The sequence below is a fragment of the Coturnix japonica genome, chromosome 4, assembly GCF_054131305.1.
Source record: "Coturnix japonica strain WE chromosome 4, WE-NBRP24, whole genome shotgun sequence".
Lineage (NCBI taxonomy): Eukaryota > Metazoa > Chordata > Aves > Galliformes > Phasianidae > Coturnix > Coturnix japonica.
Genome location: NC_140666.1, coordinates 20,212,574 through 20,230,802, shown reverse-complemented (window position 1 = coordinate 20,230,802; position 18,229 = coordinate 20,212,574). Strand labels below are relative to the sequence as shown.

Here is an 18,229-nt window from a genome sequence, read left to right as displayed (position 1 = left end):
GGGCTCAGGGAGGTCTTGGGACTGGGAGTGGTGTGGAACCTGTGTCATAGGCAAGGGAAGCTTCTCCAGGAACACATCTTAGTTGATGTCAAGGTTGTCTCATTCACCAGTGGGATATTGCTTTAATGGCGTTCTTTCTTCCTCTCCAGTTTACATAATGAGATCAAACTAATTAAACCATGTCTAGCTCAGGGAAAAGATCAAAATGTGAGCTCTTTTTATTTCTTTTTATTAAAACCTTCACCCTGTAATAGAAGATTATAGGAAGTCCTTTGCTACCAGTGCATCTTGCTCATTCCTGGCAAAAATAATAGTTCTTTTTTTACTGGTGCGTGCCTGGGTTTAATTGTTTTTTCTTGTAGCTTCTCATGTTTCGGGAACTTGTGGTAGGCAGGCAGGCGGTAGGTAGATGAGGTGGAGCAGCAATAGCAGCAGGTGAGGTGCTTGGTGTCATCTCATGGCAGCTGGCACAAGCCTGGCAGCCCTTCTCAGTGGGAAGGTGATGGGTCCGCGTCCTCTGCTTCCAACAGGATGTCCTTGTGTGGATCCCTGTGCTGGTGGTGCCCCATGCAGCATAGTGCTACATTCAGCTGTACCCAGCACTCGCCATCAGATGCCATTCACTGCAGCCACCACGAGTCCAAATGAGGAGAGGCTTTATGGTCTGATATAGGTGAGGAGTTATTGCCAATATTGATATTTTACTGTATTAGAGCACGCTAATGGTATTTTAAGCAACAATGATTTCAGAAACATGGAGAGGAAATGAGGGCTCTCCCAGGCCTTCTCCCTCTTTAAAAGGAAGCAAGGTTCAAGTATTATTTTCTCTTCCAGAGGGGAGGAACAGCTGTGCTGGGGCTGTGAAGTAAGTTCATAATGATTGAGTTGAATTGCAGAGTGCATTTTAGGTTGCATTCAAATCAGGGCAATTTCACTTCTCTCTGTGACAGAGCAAGGAGCTCTCCACTTTGATCATTGATGTTGACTTGGAGAGGCGGAAAACAGAGAAGGGAAGCCTTTGTTTCAGGCTTGTTGTGTTTCTTCTCACATGATGGTGTGCCGTTGTCAGCTGTGCCCTGCCTGCACCACAGGCTGCAGCAGGCACATGGCCAAAGTGCTCAGAGCTGCATGGGGTGTCACAGCAGCTCCCTACCTGCTGCAGCAGCCACAGTGTTTCAGGTGGTCACCGTCCTTCAGCCTACCCCACTGCTGGAAATCTGCAATGGGAAATAGGATCTGAACTGGCCATTAGGAGCCCATTAGGGTCAGTCATTGTATCCATGTCTGATTCCTGTTCCTTATATGGGGCATGTGCAAAAGAAGTCTGGCATGGAGCAGACCAATCCATCAGTGGGTCCTTGCCACATGCATGTGCAGTTTCTTTGCCCATACAACTTCAGCAGCTAACCAAATGTACTTAATAGTGTTTTTCACTGGATTTCAGAGGTTTGAATGTATGTAAAAATTACAGCAAAGGCATCATTTTTTTAACAGCTGTGTTTAGTTGAATAGCAGATTTAGAAAGTGCAGACTTTAATTAATCTGTGTTTTCTGCTGGGATTTCAGTACCATCTGATTTACTTTTCATGGCTGGAAAGTGTAATTGTAGTTTTTCCCTTTAGCTGCAAGTTTATCCTCTCAAGAAATTGATTTGGTTCTTCTTTTTCTTAAAGAAAGCTCAATACCATACTGATGGTACAGTATATGCAGACAGCAAGGACAGGAGCTGCTGGACAAACCAAGCAGGAAGGGTTTTGGCAAGAGCAATGTGACTTTTGTAGTTGGGATTATGGTAAGGAGACTCCTACTTTCTGTACTTGCTGTTCACTGCAGGATGCGCTGGTGCGAGGCCATGGCTACAGCTCCTAGGCTGTTGTCTCAAAACCTTGCTGCAGAAGGTGGCGGTGGGCACAAGGGGTTTGGGAGAGCTGAGCTATGGTTTGTGGGACCGGATGATAAATTGCATTTATCATGCACTGTTGATCTCTCATTATTTCATCTCCATTGAGATTCATGTGTGTGCTACAAACGCGCTGAGAGCTTCAGTGATTTTTATTTAGGAATTCATTTTCTTTAAAAATCAGCCCACTGTGGAAACACAACTTTTCCCAGCCCTCCTGCACTGAGATGGGACAAGGGCCCAAAGCCCAGCCAGGGGCCTTTCAGTAAACTTGCTCCTTTCAATGTCTTCTGCCCTGCAGAATGTTGGTGCAATGTCAGACCTCACTGTTGGCTTTCTTGTGCTGCCTGTGCCCTGCAATAGTGATGGCTCACTTCCAGGAGGGTTTATTCAGAGCTGGGTTAGAGGAGATGAAGTTCGGACAAAATAGAGGCACTACTTGTGTTTTAGAGGAAGCCTGAATCATTGTGGTTACTGTGAGGTGTGCTCTACTCCCACATGTATTTTATTAGGTTGTCCTGGGTTTGCGTGTCATGATGTCTGAGGAGAAGCGATGCATTTCAATTCACAGCATACTCTTAGGATGGCTGCTAATCTGAACAAGATGAAAAAAAAAATCTTGATGCATTTTAAAACTGATTTTAATTAAGGCTTTTCCTTTCATCTCACCAAAGCCCTGCATTAGCTCCTGAATTAGCCCTTGCCACAACCACCCCAGTAAATAGCCTTAGAGGGAATTCCTTTTTCTGAGCATTTTTGTCCTCTGATGGTTCATAGGAATGGAACCCATGAGCAGGAAGGTGCGAGGGGCCGTGAGATACCCCTGTGCTGTGTCACTTGCATGATTTTGCCTGGCTGGCAGCTTGCAAGCAGCGCATCAGAGTACAGACAGTGTTTATTGTGAGGAGGGAGTGAGCAGCACGCAGCAAGCATGGCTCCCTGGCTCCTGCTGGGGAGAACATGCTGCTCCCTGGCACTGTGTGCTGCTGCCCGGTAAATCCCACTCTGGTCCCTGTGGCCTTGCTGGGTGATCTGTGAGAAGAACAGCAGTGCTTACAAAGCCTGGTATAAACACCAGCCTTTATAACACACAGGTGTTACCTATGGCTGGTTATACCTTCTTACTGCTGCTGGATAGAGGATTCTTACATTACATGCAGTATACCCTGGTTGACAAGTGCAGAGCTAAGCACCTCCAATGCGCTGTGGCATCGGCACTGCCTTTCACTGGTGCTCATGTAAACTAATGCTAGGACAGGCTGCTTCCTATGCTCCTTTGCAAACAGCAGAATCTGTGGCCATGAGCACAGCAGTGAGGCTACCAGCCTGGGCCCCCAGATCTGGTGGCTTGTTGTAGTTGTGGTGACACCCTGGTAGTGCAAGGGATGCCATGCGCAGAGCATAACACTTGTATGCCCAAGAATAATAATAATAAGAGCAGTGGGTTCATACAGTGGAAATAGGTTGCTCGTTGCATCTCAGGCCAGCAGTAAGCCTGTTCCTTGTCATTGTGCAGCTGCAGAGGACAGCACGATGTTGTTTCACATTCCCCAGCACAGTGGGAACAGCACTGAGCCCACTGCCTTCCTCCTTAGGGGGCCCTGCATGTGTCAAGCAAACTGCCTCCTGGCTGGTAGAGCCCATAGCTTTTGGGTGCTGCGTTTGCTTGGGAGTAGCATGTGGATCCGAACCCATCCCTGATGACGGTGGGTGCCTAGAGGGGCAGGGACCCCCAAATCCCGAACAGCCGTGATGTACTGCGAGGCTTTGGCAAAGTGCGTTTGTTGCCTTGGAAACAAATAGCAGCACTGAACAACTAAATGAAATTTATGGAATCAACTTCAATAAATCTTGATGATAAATGTGCAAAAACATACACAACTTGATGAAGATCTACAGTATGCAGATGTGAGGGATGACACTAAGTTGCAGAACTGCTTCGGATCCATTTTTGGCCTGCCACAAATGTGTTCCTGTAATATGGGCTTTTTTTTTTGTTTCTGAGGAAGCTGTCTGTTTCTTTTCATAGATATGGCATTTAATTTTGATTTCCCGGGTATCTTTGAGCTTAATTGGCACGCTGGATGATTGCAGTGTGTTGTTTTGTCTTTTGCAATTCCTGATTCATATCTAACTCAGGATAAAAATAAAATTGACAACTGTGGCAATCTAAGAGAGCAAAATGCAGCGAGCACCGTGTCACGCGCCCCGCGTGGGCGCAGAATACACCGCCTCAATTGCAGCTCTTGTGCAGGACGTCTCCCTGCCTCCTCCTATGGGGCTGTGCTTTGTGGGAGGAGGACGGGGCGGTGACAGCGTGGTGCAGGGAAGGACCACTGTGGCAGAGCAAGGAAGGAAAGGATGCTTTCGTTGAGAGGTTGCAGGAAAAGCTCCAAGTGCTGTTTTCTAAAATAGATAGTTTTGTTTCTGGTTTGACCTGTGGATCGATAAAGGTTCGGGAATATCAGCAGGCTTGTCTGGAGACCGTTGCAAACCTTTAACACAGCACTTAATGGAACTTGATGTTTTTCCATTCGCTCTCGTCCTGCTTATTATTACAGCATCTTATTTCCATGTCTCTCTGCTGGCTCAGGAGTGTGGGGATCTCCACTTCCCATCATGTTGTGGGAGCAGTGGTGGGGTCCCAGCCTTCAGCCCCCTACCGGGCTCCTCTGGGTCCCAGAGATGGCTCCTGGCCTGGGGCTGCGGTGTCCCTGCTCTGCCTGCAGGTAACACAGCACAGCTGGCCGTCCTGCCTAGGCTGCAGTCTGCTCATGGGCAGTGCTGAGGTGCTTCATAATGCATTTTGCTCAGTGTATTGCAGTCCTGGGGTGAAGCATGGTGTGCCATACGTCAGGGGAAGGTGGCACACCTGCCCAGTGCCACCCATGCGCTTACACAGGGCTCTGGTGCAATGCATGTAAGTACGCGGTGTGTGGTAGCTGGTCCCTAACCTGCAGTGCAAGGCAAGCTGAGCTCCACTAGGAGCTAAATTTAGTGACTCGCTAACTTCTGCTTGATATGTTTTTATAATTTCATTGTATTATGACACTCGGTTTTAAATTTGCATGAGTAAATGAGCTTCTCACTAAGTCAGGTAAAGAGATTTTTCACTTATCTACCATGAAATAAGGCATTAGAAACCAGGAAGAATAGAAAGGAACATATCCTTGACATATTTCGTTTACATTTTTTTTCAACTGTGCTGACTGAACACTTCTAATTATTAATGATATAATAAAGCTATTTGTACTGCATATAGCGGGCTAAATAATTTCACATTATGAAGACTTTTTGTAATTAATTTACTGTTCAGCGTGAGAGCAGATTTTGAAAAACACACATTTACATTTAATTACACACTAAATCTGAATGCTAAGCCGCAGTGAGTGCACGCTGGCCTTTCACCTCTCAGTAGGAAGGCCCATGGTTGTGGTGCATGCAAGAGAACAATTCTGGGCATGTTCCTGGTGCATGGGGAAGGCTCAGCACTGCTGCAGGGCCCCGACACCGAAGGTCTGCAGGGAAGCCCAGGCCACAACCCATCCTCACATTCTGTTCCACTGTCTTAGAGTTACAGTCATCTTGAAAATGCATCTCATCTTTCTCTGCAGGTGAGGCCAATAAGAGCTCAGCAGCATGGAGACCCATGCTTCAGTGTGTCTTTGTCCTTTCCCAGGCAGGAGGGCCCCCCAGCACCACCCCACCTCCTGGCCCCGCCACCTCCCGGCCCCACCACCTGCTGTCTGCTTGGGTTATTGATTCGCTCTCTCTCTCTCTCTCTTTTTTTTTTTTTTTTTTTTGCTGTTTCATTAATAGTGACAGATGCTTTTAATTAAAAAGAAAAGACAAAACAAAATCCCGCATAAAACAAAAAGAGAATATTCTAATTTGGCGTGACATTATGAGGCAGAATGGCTCCTGGCATGCAAGGTACAGAAAAGGTCATCTTCCCCGGCTGCAGCCTTTGCAACGGTGGAATTAAGTTCAAACTCAGGCTGGTTTTGAAGTCTTAAGTCTCTCTGGGGATTCCTTTCATAACATCTTCGAACTGGATAACACTACAGTAAATGAAATACACTGCACTGGATTAAAGGGTTATTTCCCCTGTGTGTCAGGCTGACACAGAATACCAAACCTCAGGTTGCCTCCAAGTTGTCTCTATCTGCTGATACCCTCTCTTCTTTCCCTCACAGCTCTCAGAGTTCTTGCATGTGAGTTTGTGATTATTTATTCGGTTTCATTGCTTTGTGAACGTGGAACAGTTTGGCGCAGCAAGGAGCCAAAATGAAGCTGCAAAATGGGAAGAGATGGAATGGGCTTAAAAATCTGAAAGAGATGATGCAGGAAAGAGCAGATCTGCCTCTTCGGGTTCCCTTATGTTGCTCTATTATTTATACCCAAATCCAGATCTCTGTGCTGTTGCTCATTATGGGCAGCACAGACCTGCAGTGACAGTGGTGATGGTGCATGCTGCTGTGCTCCTACCTGCCTGAGCCAGCAGCTGAAGTTTGTCAGGGAACATTTGCAGTGTGCCTATGGCTTTGAGTCTGCTCCAGCCTGCTGAAATCCTCCTCCATCTTCCGTTTCCCCATCACAAACCCTAAAGATCAATCTGAAATAACAGCCTGTAAAAGGCTGGCTATACAGAAACTCTTTCAATGATGAAAAAGGAGAAGCTATTTCTTCTCCCTGCTTGCCTCCACCCATCATATTTTGTCCAAGGCAGCCCAAGGCCACCTGAGGTCATGCAGTTGTCTCACTAAGCAACAGAGCGTATGGAGATCAAACACCCTCTGCGTTCTCCCTACACTTGGGTTTGGTGTCAAACAGGGCGCTGTACACAGACGTGGTCTTGCACGCCAATGTCTGCCTCTGAATGTTGTTCCTTGTATGAATCCGTGGTATCTGGCTGAGCATCCTCCTGCCTGCAGGTTTCCCTTTACATGCACTCCTGGCTGCACTGAGCAGCCCCCAGGTTATTATTTCCTCACGTATTTATAAATATGTTTTGTAGCACTAAAAGAAATGATAACACATGCATTGCTGGGCGCTCCCAGCAGCGTTGCGTTGCAGCGTAACAATGTGGAGGTGCTGGGTTAGCAGACCCAGCTTCTTGTTTCTGCGCTGTCCTCCGTGTCCTCGTGCAGCTCTATTCATTTGTGCTTTCCCTTCCCCACTCTGCTAAACAGAACAGAAAAGCTTCCTGCCTTTGTTAGCACACTTAGGGTTTGGCCAAGGCTGGTGGGCAGGGGCTGAAAGCCGCACTGCTTACGGGAAGCACTGTTGGGTGTTATGTTGGTACTCCTGCAGTGTTAGTGCGTGGTTCTGTGTCCCAATCCAGAAGTCCTGGTTCTTTCCATGACTGAGCGCAGCATCTGTGTGGTTTGGGAAGTGCTGCCTTTTGGTGGTTGTGATGTTTGTACGTGTGCACAAAAACAGCGGGAAGCATTTATGTAGGTGTTGCTAATTTAATTTAATTTAATCTGATGTGTGTGTACGGAGAGGCCTGTTCCGCACTAAAGTGCTTCTCTTTATTTTGCAGTCTCCATCGTCATCAAATACAACTCCTTTCATTCTCCTCCTCCATTCACCTACCCAAAGACCAAATCTGGAAATAGTAACCAAAAGAGAAGCCCACATCACACACAAAGCAGAGAAAGGTTGAAGTAATTTAAGGGTAAGTAATTTTTCGCCCTTATTCTAACTTAAAGCATTGTGTTCAGGGTAAAGCTGTACCAGTAAGCGTGAGGCGCCGTATCAAAGCTGTTAAGTATATATGGAGCTGCTCTGTCAAACTGACTGAGAAAGCTGAATTGGTGATGAAAGCCAGGGTTAGCGGCACCTTTTGCAGGTGAGAAAGTGAGCAGAGTTGAGTGAGCTGGGAATGGTGGGCGCCTGCACCATGCAATGTGCCTGATGCCTTTTGCTCCATGTGGGGCCAGTAGCACACTTGATGCATACCCTGCACATATTGTGTTTCCACGCACCTTCTTCCCTAGACAGAGAGGATATGTATTTGCTTGGATCTGAAAACTTCGCTTTACACATCTGGGTTTTCTGTTTTATTGCTGTTTTTTTTGTGGTGTTTTTTTTTTTTTTCCCCTGCAATGTTTGTTCATGCAAAATTCATATCTGGGCAGGGCATCTCAGATCCCCGCTTCTGAGTCAAAAAGGGAAAGCATGGAAGTGAAAAGAGAGATTGTATCACTTTAGAAATATGATTCATGAATTAATCCTCGTCTGCTACACCATCTGTGGCGTGTGTTTCAATACCAAATCCTCTTTTTACATCTCTTTAAAAAGCCCTTTCCCCACTGGCTGCTGAGCACCCCACCATGCTGAGGGGAGTTGGTCGCTCCCACAGGTGCACAGAGATCTCAAGGAAGGTGTGTGTCCCTCACCCTTGCTGTCACTTATGGTGGCCCCAGCGGTGCCACGTGGCAGCCATAGCCTGATGCTGCCCCTGGCATGCAGTAACTACAGCCCCAGTAGCTCCCTGGCACTGGTGGTGCTGATAGATGGAAGCTGGCCAGGAGCTCAGGGCCGGCACTGAAATATTGCAGGTTTGTTGCCTTTCCATTCATTTTGCTTTCACGCCTTTCTGCCTCCCTGACTCATGGCCATGCGGCCTCTGCTTGCAATTTCTATTTGCTGCGGTAACACCCCCTGGACAAGACAGGAGTGCCTGCAAGCACTGATGCTTGCTGATGCTTGCAGCTGCTTTTTAAGCTTCCTTTTTAATTGAGCATCTAAAGGCAGGATAGCGACAGAGCGGAAAACAGCAGTGATGCCTTTTGCCATGGTAGGAAATGCGAATGAAGTACTCAGTGAAGGCAAAGCAGAACCACATCAGCAGAACCCCAAGGGCTGCTGCAAGGTCCCAATGGGAGGTGGTCATCTGCACAGCTGGGTGGCAGGCTAGGGGTGCCAGACCAGTTCCAGAGCTTGCTGGTCCCTAGGAAATGCTTTCCCTTGCCCTTCCTTTGTCACACATCTGCCCGCTGTCTGGGAGACCTTTGAGATGTGGGAGCTTTGCTGATGGGAAGTGCAGCATGAGCCCCACAAGCACTGAGCATCCCAAGGCTGCTCTAAATATCCTCATGCGAAAAGGAGAAGTGTCAGCAATGTTTAAGCAAAATGTTTAACCCAAACTGCACTTACAGGCTGCAGTATTTCTGAATGAAAAATACCTGTGGGAACACAGCCCTGAATCAACACCCAGCCTTCTCTCTTACTGCACACCTGTGCTTTCACAAGGAACTCTGGCTGGCTTTCTTTTTGCCTTTGCGATAGTTTGCAACTGTCTTAAGGCATATTCTATGACCGTTTCCATCATTTTTGACCCGAGTTCCTGAGTTTATGTGCCATTATTTGTCTGATATGTGCCATCATTTGCTGATGTTTGGAAAGCTCAGGCTTTCTGTGAGTCTGTTTTGGGTGCATCTCACCAGCAGTAGCACTGCTGATTCCCCATCATAAGAAGGTTTCAGATTCTCTACCTTGAGAGATTTCAGATTCTGTACCCCCTCCTGCAGGGTAGCAGCGAGGGGCTGGGGAGCATCACTTCATGGCCTGGTCATTAGGACCCTGGTAAAACATCTGCTTGTTTCTCATAAACAATTGTGCCGTGAGGGAAATTGGCTTGTGTCTGTACATACTTTTTGGATGGGGAAAATTAAGCAGTAATAGCTGGAAAAATAGTATGGGTTGTGAGATAATAGATGCCTAAGGGATGAAATTAAGCAGTACTTTACAGTAAAGGAAAAGGTTTTGGCAATGCATCGTTTACACTGGACTTCTTTTTGTTTGCCAGAGGACTGCTATTGCTTTGGAGGGGTTGTCCGCCAACATACTTCATCAACAGACATCAGAGCTTTCTGCAGGTTCTTCTCTCCTCCAGGGGAGGGTGCACTGTTCCTGCTGGCAGAAAGCCCGGCTCTTGGACCCACTGCATGGTGCCGGTCCCTGCTGCCCTTGCCCTGCATGCTGGCTGAGCTGCAGGGAGACAGCCAGGATCATTAAGCTTGGAAAAGGGCACTAAGGTCATCTAGTTCAACCGTCACCCCATCACCATGCCCACTAAGCTGTGTCTGCGGGACTGCCAGCTTTTAAGTCAGGAAACTCTCCTGGGGGACCCCTGAGAAAGAAGGGGGCTCAGGGGGGAGCCTTGAGGTGTGGGGCTGGTGGTTCCCATTCCTGCAGTGGGAGTGGGGGTGTTCAGCACCCATGCAAATGAGGCGGCACTGCCTGGCACGTTGAAAACAAAGTCATTAAGTAGCTGTTGCATTAAGACCGCTTTTATTCATGGAGTGTAATGTGATTCATTTGCCCTTTTGCTCTCATGTTGAGAAGGCAGTCATCTAGTATGCATCGCTGGCTGCTGGCTGCAGGGAGAGCTTTTTTTTTTTCCTTTTTACCTTTTTTTTTTGTGAGGGAGCAGACATTTTCATCAAGTGCAGCGGGGCTGTGGGGTTGTCCCTTTATTGGACAGCAGCTCATTTGGTGGAAGTGCTGAGCTCAGGTGATCTCATTGCCTCCAGGTCCAGATCCTGCTTGTTGCTATGCCAGGAGACATGGCTGGTGGTGCTGTGGGAGCCCTTCTGACCTTGGCAGCACTCCTGGGCGCTGGCACAAGGGGCACACCAAGTGGCGTGGATGAGCTCAGGGACCTGCATGTCCCTTGGTGTCCCTGGGACACCCAGTGCCAGCAGGGCATAGGGCACAGGGTCTGGCCAACTCAGGGTGAGATTTGTGGTTGGGGGATCTCTGACAATGGGTGAAGGAGGTGGTGGGTCCTTAGTGCTGCAGGTGGCTGCTTGCAGTTAGGTGAGAAGTTAAGTGCAGCCAAGAGAAATCAGTCCTTCCTGGAGTTACAATAGGAAACACGCCAAGCAAGGGAAGAGGGTAGAATACGGAAGAACAGAAAAATGCAATTTTTTGTTAATGTTAGCATGGGGAGCATTAACTAAATCGCTAATTTCAAGAGCAGCAATGAGTAAGGCAGTTTGAGTCACTGCTTCTTGCGGCGGATGGGATCAGAGGAGTATAGCGCTGCGTGTTGGAGCTGAACCTGCAAAGTAGGAAGCAAGAAATTCCTTTTTAGCCCCAACAATAGTAGCCTGCACTTCTTAAGCACAGAGATCTGAAGTGTCTGAGCACTGCATCAGATTCCAAGCAGTTGTCACGCACAGCACAGGGACGATCTTAAAGTCTTCATGTGACCATGGGCTTCTAAAGCTACAGGGTCATACTACGTGTAAAAATCTGTAAGGCATATTTCAGAAACAAATGGCAAGGGGAGAGTTACTGCAGTGCCTTGTTCATCTCCCCTCCATGACAAAGCAGCATGTTGGCCAAGCAGGAGGCAGCCAAGCAGAGCTCAGGGAGTGGGCCAGGGAAAGGCTGTTCTGCAGGAGCTGGGCCCTTCCTTTGGAGATTCTCCTACACTGTGTTGATGGGGAGGCATAAGAAGAATAGGTCTGGTATGGCTAAAGATAAGGAGAAAGGGTATTCAGAAGAGTGTGGGGTTGAGAGCTGTTTGGGAAGGGGGATTTTTTGCCTGTGATGATTTGGATAGACAAAAGAGGAGATGTGATTGCAGCATGGGAGGTAACAAAGCCGACCTTCCCTGTTCATGTTTTCAAGCAAGAAATGCACAAATTGCCGCCGATACTGCTGAGTGGTTTCCTGCTGCTTTGTGGCTTGATTTGGATCTGCTGTCGTTCCTAACCTGGTTCCCGTTTCCGTTGTAGCAGCACACAAAAGCAAGTAAATCCTTGGCTGTGGAATTGTAATTGTTTTGTAAGCGCTGCCCGATAGAAAGACTGCTTCACAAACACCTTCACCTTGCATCGTGCTTTAGATCCTAAATGGATTTTGAATAGATTAATGCATTTCGGAGTGTTCTAGAAAGGTCAAAAACAGAAAAGAGGATCTAATAGCAGTGTAGCAACCAGCTGGTTGCACTGGGTTTCATTTTACTGCCATAGTAACACTATGAGCCACAGTGTTAATACCATGCCCACTGAATGCCATCTCCACCCCCTTTACCCCTCCCGGCCCCCCCCGCACCCATTTTTTTTGGTCAGAAAACAAGCCCATAAGAAGATACTTTCTTCCTCAAGAATTTCTATATAGCAGTAATAGGGTTTTTGGAGGGGACCATCCTCATACCCAGAGATGTAAGGTGGGTAATTTACAAGGCAATGTGCAAATGCCAAATTGTTAGGCAGAACTGCTGCTGATTTAGAAGGCAGTTAATGCTATAAATGTGCCAAGTGCCAGTAGAGTGTTTCTACAGATGGAATAACTGGAAATATTGGAGGGGTTCCAAAGGTTTAATCAAATTCAACCAGTCTTTTTTTCTTTTCTTTTCTTTTTTTTTTTCTTTTCTTTTTTTTTTTTTTTTCACTGCAGAATTCTCTAAGGGATGTGAGTTGCAATAGTAGATTATTCCATTCCTTTTAGTATCGGGGGAGATTTTCATAGATGTGCATAATGCTTTCAGGCAGTCGTGTCAGCAGGTACGCAATCAGGGCAACAGCAGCTACACTGTGAAAGCCCACATTGGTGGTGTTAAGGGGAGCATCCTCTTTAGATACCATGGCAAGAGGGACCTTAGAGGCAGACTGCTCTGCTGCACGATGGCAGTGAGGGAAGAGGTGTGGAAGCAGCTGGCGGCAGAATCCATGTTCTTGTGCCGTGCTGCTGCTGCCACACCTGGGCAGGTAGCAGTGAGGCTCTGGGCATGACAGCCTCTGCGTGGCTCAGCGTGTGGTGTCGGGGCACGCATATGTTTCTGCACAGATGCACACCTTCCTCTAGTCTTGTTGACAGCCTTTCCGAGGCTTCTTATTTAGCCAGACCATATGTGCTTGGGCATGGAGCTAGTGCGATGTGGAAAGAGCATCACATTATCCTTGGGCTGCAAACACCAGCAGGAGCGATTCAAAGCAAATTTTGTCTGCAAGATGTAGAGCTCTTGAGCTTGCATCACAGGGCATTCGTGATGATTGAGCGTGATTTTTTTTTGGCTCATTTGTTAAAACCAGGTTTCACAAGGCCATTTCCTTTTGTTCTATCACAAAATTAGCTCTCCTTGTCCAAGCCTTAAACATAACAGCAAAACATAGATGAATGCTATCAGGGAGAAGAGGAAGCATTGGGGCATATCTGCAGGTTAGGCTTTGCTGCTGACAAGGTGATAGGGAGCAAGCTGTGGCAGGGCTGGAGATGACCCTGTGGGGTTTCCCCTGTGATTGATATGGTAAATGTAGAGCCCCACTCCCAGCTGGCAACAGGGTTTAGCTTAGGGGTGGCACAGCCACGAACCAGAAACCATAAGGAAGCGCTGGACATGAAGTGATGCTGTGACAGCACTGAAGCTTTTCTCGTGTTGGGTTTTTTTCATGTGACATTTCTTCAGTGAGAGGGTTTGTGGTTTGTTTTTTTTTTTTTGCAGATGGCCTGTTTGGATCCATTAATTGTCACTCCTTTCATTCTGTAAGGGAGGAAGAGCTGCCTGCTTTTCCTGGAGTGCTCAGTATCAACCCTCTCTGCTCTCTGCCACTCTGGAGCTGGGGCCTGTGCCCCTCCCAGTCCTCTCTGCCTGTGTTCTGCCAGACCCCTGCGTCGCTCTGTGCATTTCTCACTGAATAAATTGCTACAAAGCTATTAGCCTCAATGCCACAGTCTGCTGCTCCTGCGTTCCTGCACCCACCTCCGCCCCACAATTGATCCAGCCTGCTGTCTGTTCTGCAGCCGAGAATGCCGGATGCCACTGCGCACAAATTGCTTTAAAATTGAATTGTTTAAAAACGTTTTCTAAACATTCCTTCCCTTTGTAGCACTGTCCATTGTGCCAGCCAGGGCTGAGAGCTTGTGCTGATCACTGCTGGGGCAGAAGGCAGGGGGAGATTCTCCATTTCTTGTATGTTGTTTATTAAGAACTACGTGATGATGCGAATCAGATCTCTGATGTGAGCTGTTGTGTACAGTCTGTGTTCCAGATTGTGCACCTGGCCTGAACACTGAGCTCTAGTGCCTCGGCTCCTCGTCAGCTCTGCTGCTGTGCTGTGGTTTGGGTTTCCCGTTGCTGTGTGTAGTGCTCACCAATGCCTTTGCCTTCCCAGCAGTTCTGTTATGAGAGGGCTGTTTCCTGGTGATGTGGTTGTGTTTTACCAGAGGTGTTTCAGAGGGTCTGGTTGGCAGTGTGGGGGAGCACAGGTGCGTATCTATTGCAGCATCCCAGTGGGAGGCTGGCAGCAGCACGTGGTCGTGGCATTTGGGAGTACATCCCTCCTAAGAACCCAAGGCTCTTGGTGGAGGACCACAGACAGATCACTCCCTTCCACAGACAGGGCTGTTAAAGATACACAGAGACTGTCCATGCACGCATCCACAGCAGTTTTCTGCACAGGGCTTTGCAAGTGCCATGGGAAGAAGATTCTGAAGAAGTGAGTAACTTTCCAGATAGCATTGAGTATCACCTTGAGAAACATTTTATTATACAAATGCTGGTACAGCACTTCCAACACTTCTTGATATTTCTTTGTTTCTCATTTCCCCCAAAAATCTCCTTAGTGCTTCAGATATTGACACAAGAGCCCTTCTGAAGCGACATTTACCTCAAGTGCTGCTATATCTGGATCCATTGAATTTGTCAGAACGTCATCCGTGCCTAACTGGAACACCAAGTGTTGAGGGGTGATGCAGTCCTGCCTTCCTGCAGGCCTGCCCTGTGATTGTGGCTGAGGATGTGCCATAGCTGAAGCACACTTTACAGGGTGACCATCTCAGAGCATCCCTGTGCTGTATAGCACCATTCCACGTGGTCTGTCCCCAAGAGATGCCAAGGGCCCGGCTCAGCAAATGGAGAGGGTTTGTTCTCAATGGCCTGACATCCACATGGCCAGCTGGCAATGCATGGGGGCATTTGTCTGAATCTGATCTTCCTTTAGGGCTTTTATTTTTAAATGTGTCTTACTTTGCAGTACACTGCAGTTGTATGACTGAGGTCCTGCAGTGCACCCCCAGGGTTCCTCTTTGCTACCCTTGCCCGATGTTCCCTGCATCCTACAGCTGTGGCTTCTTTGCCCATTTTTCATTTTCCATCACACAGTGATGCGTGTCCTGGTGAATACCCTGGCTGTGCCCTTCCAACATTTGCACACCCATTCCTGTGTTGTGCTGAAAGTGTTTGAGCAGATTTCCGAGGGAATGTCCCCCAAACCTTCAGCTCCTCCCTAAAAGCTCTTCCCTTTATCAGCAAGAAGTGCACGTTTGGCATTACGGAGGTCTGTGGCCTCACCCTTGTAACCATTCTGCCCAGCCAACCTTCCCATTGTCTGCTGATAGACACGGCAGCGCTGCAGCAAACTGAATACAGAGTACATCATTGTGACATCTGTACGTGCTTTAGTTTGAGAACACATTTGGGCCTCTGACAAATAACAGAGATAGGAAGTTAGCCTGGTTGATGGGTCCTGTATTGACACTCCTGAAGCTCACCCAGAGAACCTAAATAAACTTGTACCAATTGAGTTACAAGTCTTGGTTCAGACAGGATGGCTTTTCAATGCAAACAGCAGTTCATGTCGTCTTTTAGGTGTTGTCATTTCTGTTGTACCATCGAGCAGGAGGCTATCATGCTGCTGATGTTTACTGCAAGCTCAGAAACGTGCTCAGCAATAAACCATCTGTCGGGAAATTCCTGCTTTGCTGCTGCTTTGGGCTCAGATCTGAGCGAGAGGTGAGCTGCTCCTGTTACCCTGTTGTGGTTCCAGCATTACTTCTCATCTTCTGATTCATTTTTGCATCTGTTTTTTAAATGCTCTTATCCACACAGGATGTGTGTCTGCTCTTTGCTGCTTTCTGCCCCCTGCACACCCAGAGCTGCTCCTCTCTGCCTCTTGGCCAGATGAGGATTTCAGTATTTGGGAAGCTGGGAAGTTTGGCCACCCTCAGTCTCACGGGTTTGTTAAACACAAGGGAGCTCAGATCACATTCAAATGGCTGTAATTTGAAGGAGCTTGAGACAATGCTGGAGGATTAAGTAATAAAATGGTGTCTATTGCTTTGGGGAAAAAAGACAAAACTATTCAGTTTGGCTCAAATATTTAATTTTTGGAACTTAAGGGTTAGGTATTAATATGGGCTTGGCAGAGAGTTCATCACTTGTAGGGCTGCACTGAGAGTTCTTCATGTGCTGAGATCAGTGCTTGAAGTCAAACCTGTCTTTGTGACAGTTATCCTCTGAACGAATAATTGGCCTCAATGAGGAGGTGATCAGGGAAAATGTAATTGTCTATTATGGTAGGAGGTCCTCCTTAAATGAGCTGTGGTCCCTTCTGGTCTTAAATCCTGCCAGTATCTGTAAAGTTTGGAGACCACTTTCCCAGGGATTGAGTGTTAGCCCAGCCTGCCGCCTCATCCCTGTCAGCCCTGGCAAGGAAGCTGGACATGATGTTGCCATGCTTTTGGTGGTTCTGTGTCGAGGCTGGCTGAGGAAAAGCAGTCCTTGCTTGCTCAAGATGGGTAGTTGGAATGCAATTGCGTCTATCTTCTTAATATTACGCACCTGCATCTGTTCCAATAAGGAAAAACAATCCTAACTGGAACCTTCAGAGAGACTTGTAGTAAATGAGAATAAGCACAAGAAATTTAGAGGGATTGTGGTCAAAATAGTACTGACAGCTTTAGTCAAAATAGGGGAGTTTAGGGACTTCCAGGAGTGTTTTCAGTGAGCTTAAGCCTGCAGAGCACATTAAGCGCTGCCAGCAGCCAGCTGGTTTCCACACTAGCTCAGCCCCAGCAGTGGGTGGGCTGGGCTGGGCTGTCCTGGAGCACAGGGCCTCCTCTCCGGCTGGTGCTGAGCAGTCAGACGCGCTGTCTGTGGTTGCATTGCTGCCCCTAACTGGTACTGGGATTCAGTTGGTGTTGCAGGCTGCCTGGCTGGGCTCCATCAGTGCTGAACTGAGCACTGACAGCATGAAATGATCCTACTGCCCCGGGGTGCGTGGTTCCTGCACACTTCTTTCCTCTGTGTTTGCGCCTCTGCTTGCAGGCCTGCGGTAGGCAACGGGTTAACTGTGTCCTCTTGGCTTTTCCAGTTACCCCATCAGGACTGTTGAAAAATTAGCTTCTCCCCACTTGCAGCACTATAATTAGGATACAGGAGTTGTGGGGAATGATTTCACAAAGTGACTTGGTGTACTCGCCCATGCACCCCAGGGAGCCAGGCAATTATGCATACATAATTCTACTCTTTGAATATTTTCTCTTTCTCTGCATAATTTCTCTCTATTCATCTTTCCAATGTCCTTCTGAGATAAACTTAGAAGTCTCAGCTTGCAGAATGCAAAGAAAAAAAAAAGAATCTGATGATTGCATACTCACTATTTGCATCCAGACCAGAAGGACCAGGAGCTGTGTCCAGACTGGAACAGAGCCCCAAGCAATGTGGAGCTGCAGCCCAGGGGCTGGAGCAGTGGGGGGCTCCTTTGCAGCCCCAGCCTGCACCAATGGGGCAGAGGTGCTCACCATGCTCTGTTAGGCCTGGAGTTTGGAAGCCTGGGGGCAGCCCACATGCATGGCTGGGCAGCAGTGGAGGCTGTGGAGGAGCTGGCTTTCCTGAGCACGACGTATTTTTGTTTCTAATCTCCTGTTTATGCTGCTCTCAGTGAATTTATTGCAGCACGATAAGCAAAACACAAAGTAACTGCCAGCGTATTGCTACTGTCTTCAGTCAGTTTATCTCTATAAACTTGCTGTTGACATGATGCAATTTCTCCCTGTTGCAGTGTAGCCGTATAGCAGCGAAGTTGTGATAAAAGACAACTTGTTGAAGGGATTCTTTGTCATACTCCTGAATCATCCGCAATGCTTTTTTTTTCCCCCTGTGCCAGAAGCGTGCTGCTGCTTTGCAATTATACCTACACTTGATTCCTTTTTTTTCCCCCCCTCTCCCTCAGCAATTCACGTTCCCTATTGTGCTCTCATTCATTTTCTTTCTCTTTTGGTTTCTTTTCCTTTTCCTTCTTTTCCTTTTTACCCAGCACCTTCTCAAAGCACTGAAGCTGGAACTGCATCGCTGCGGTTAGGGAAGGCTGCTGCTCTACTTCCTGAAGAAAGCTCATTGTGTGGTGCCACGAGAAAAGCTTTAAACAACACAAGGGAATAAAGGCACCACATTTCTCTGATTTTCTTTTTCTTTTTCTTCTCCTTTTTTATTTCATTTTATTTTTAAGGAATAATACATAAGCTGCTGGGAAAGGGCAGGAGTGTCTCCTGCTTCTCTCTGGTTGTGTCTGCCAGGCTGTGAAATTC

At 47.5% G+C, this 18,229-nt stretch overlaps 1 protein-coding gene across 1 annotated transcript in view; it reads left to right on the top strand.

The window, feature by feature from the left end:
* The window catches only part of NEXMIF (neurite extension and migration factor), a 114,007-nt gene that overhangs the window by 68,507 nt on the left and 27,271 nt on the right, over window positions 1-18,229 (top strand). Inside the window, 1 exon segment of the mRNA XM_015860660.3 lies at window positions 7,446-7,580. The gene's annotated coding sequence lies outside the window, so the exon portion shown is untranslated.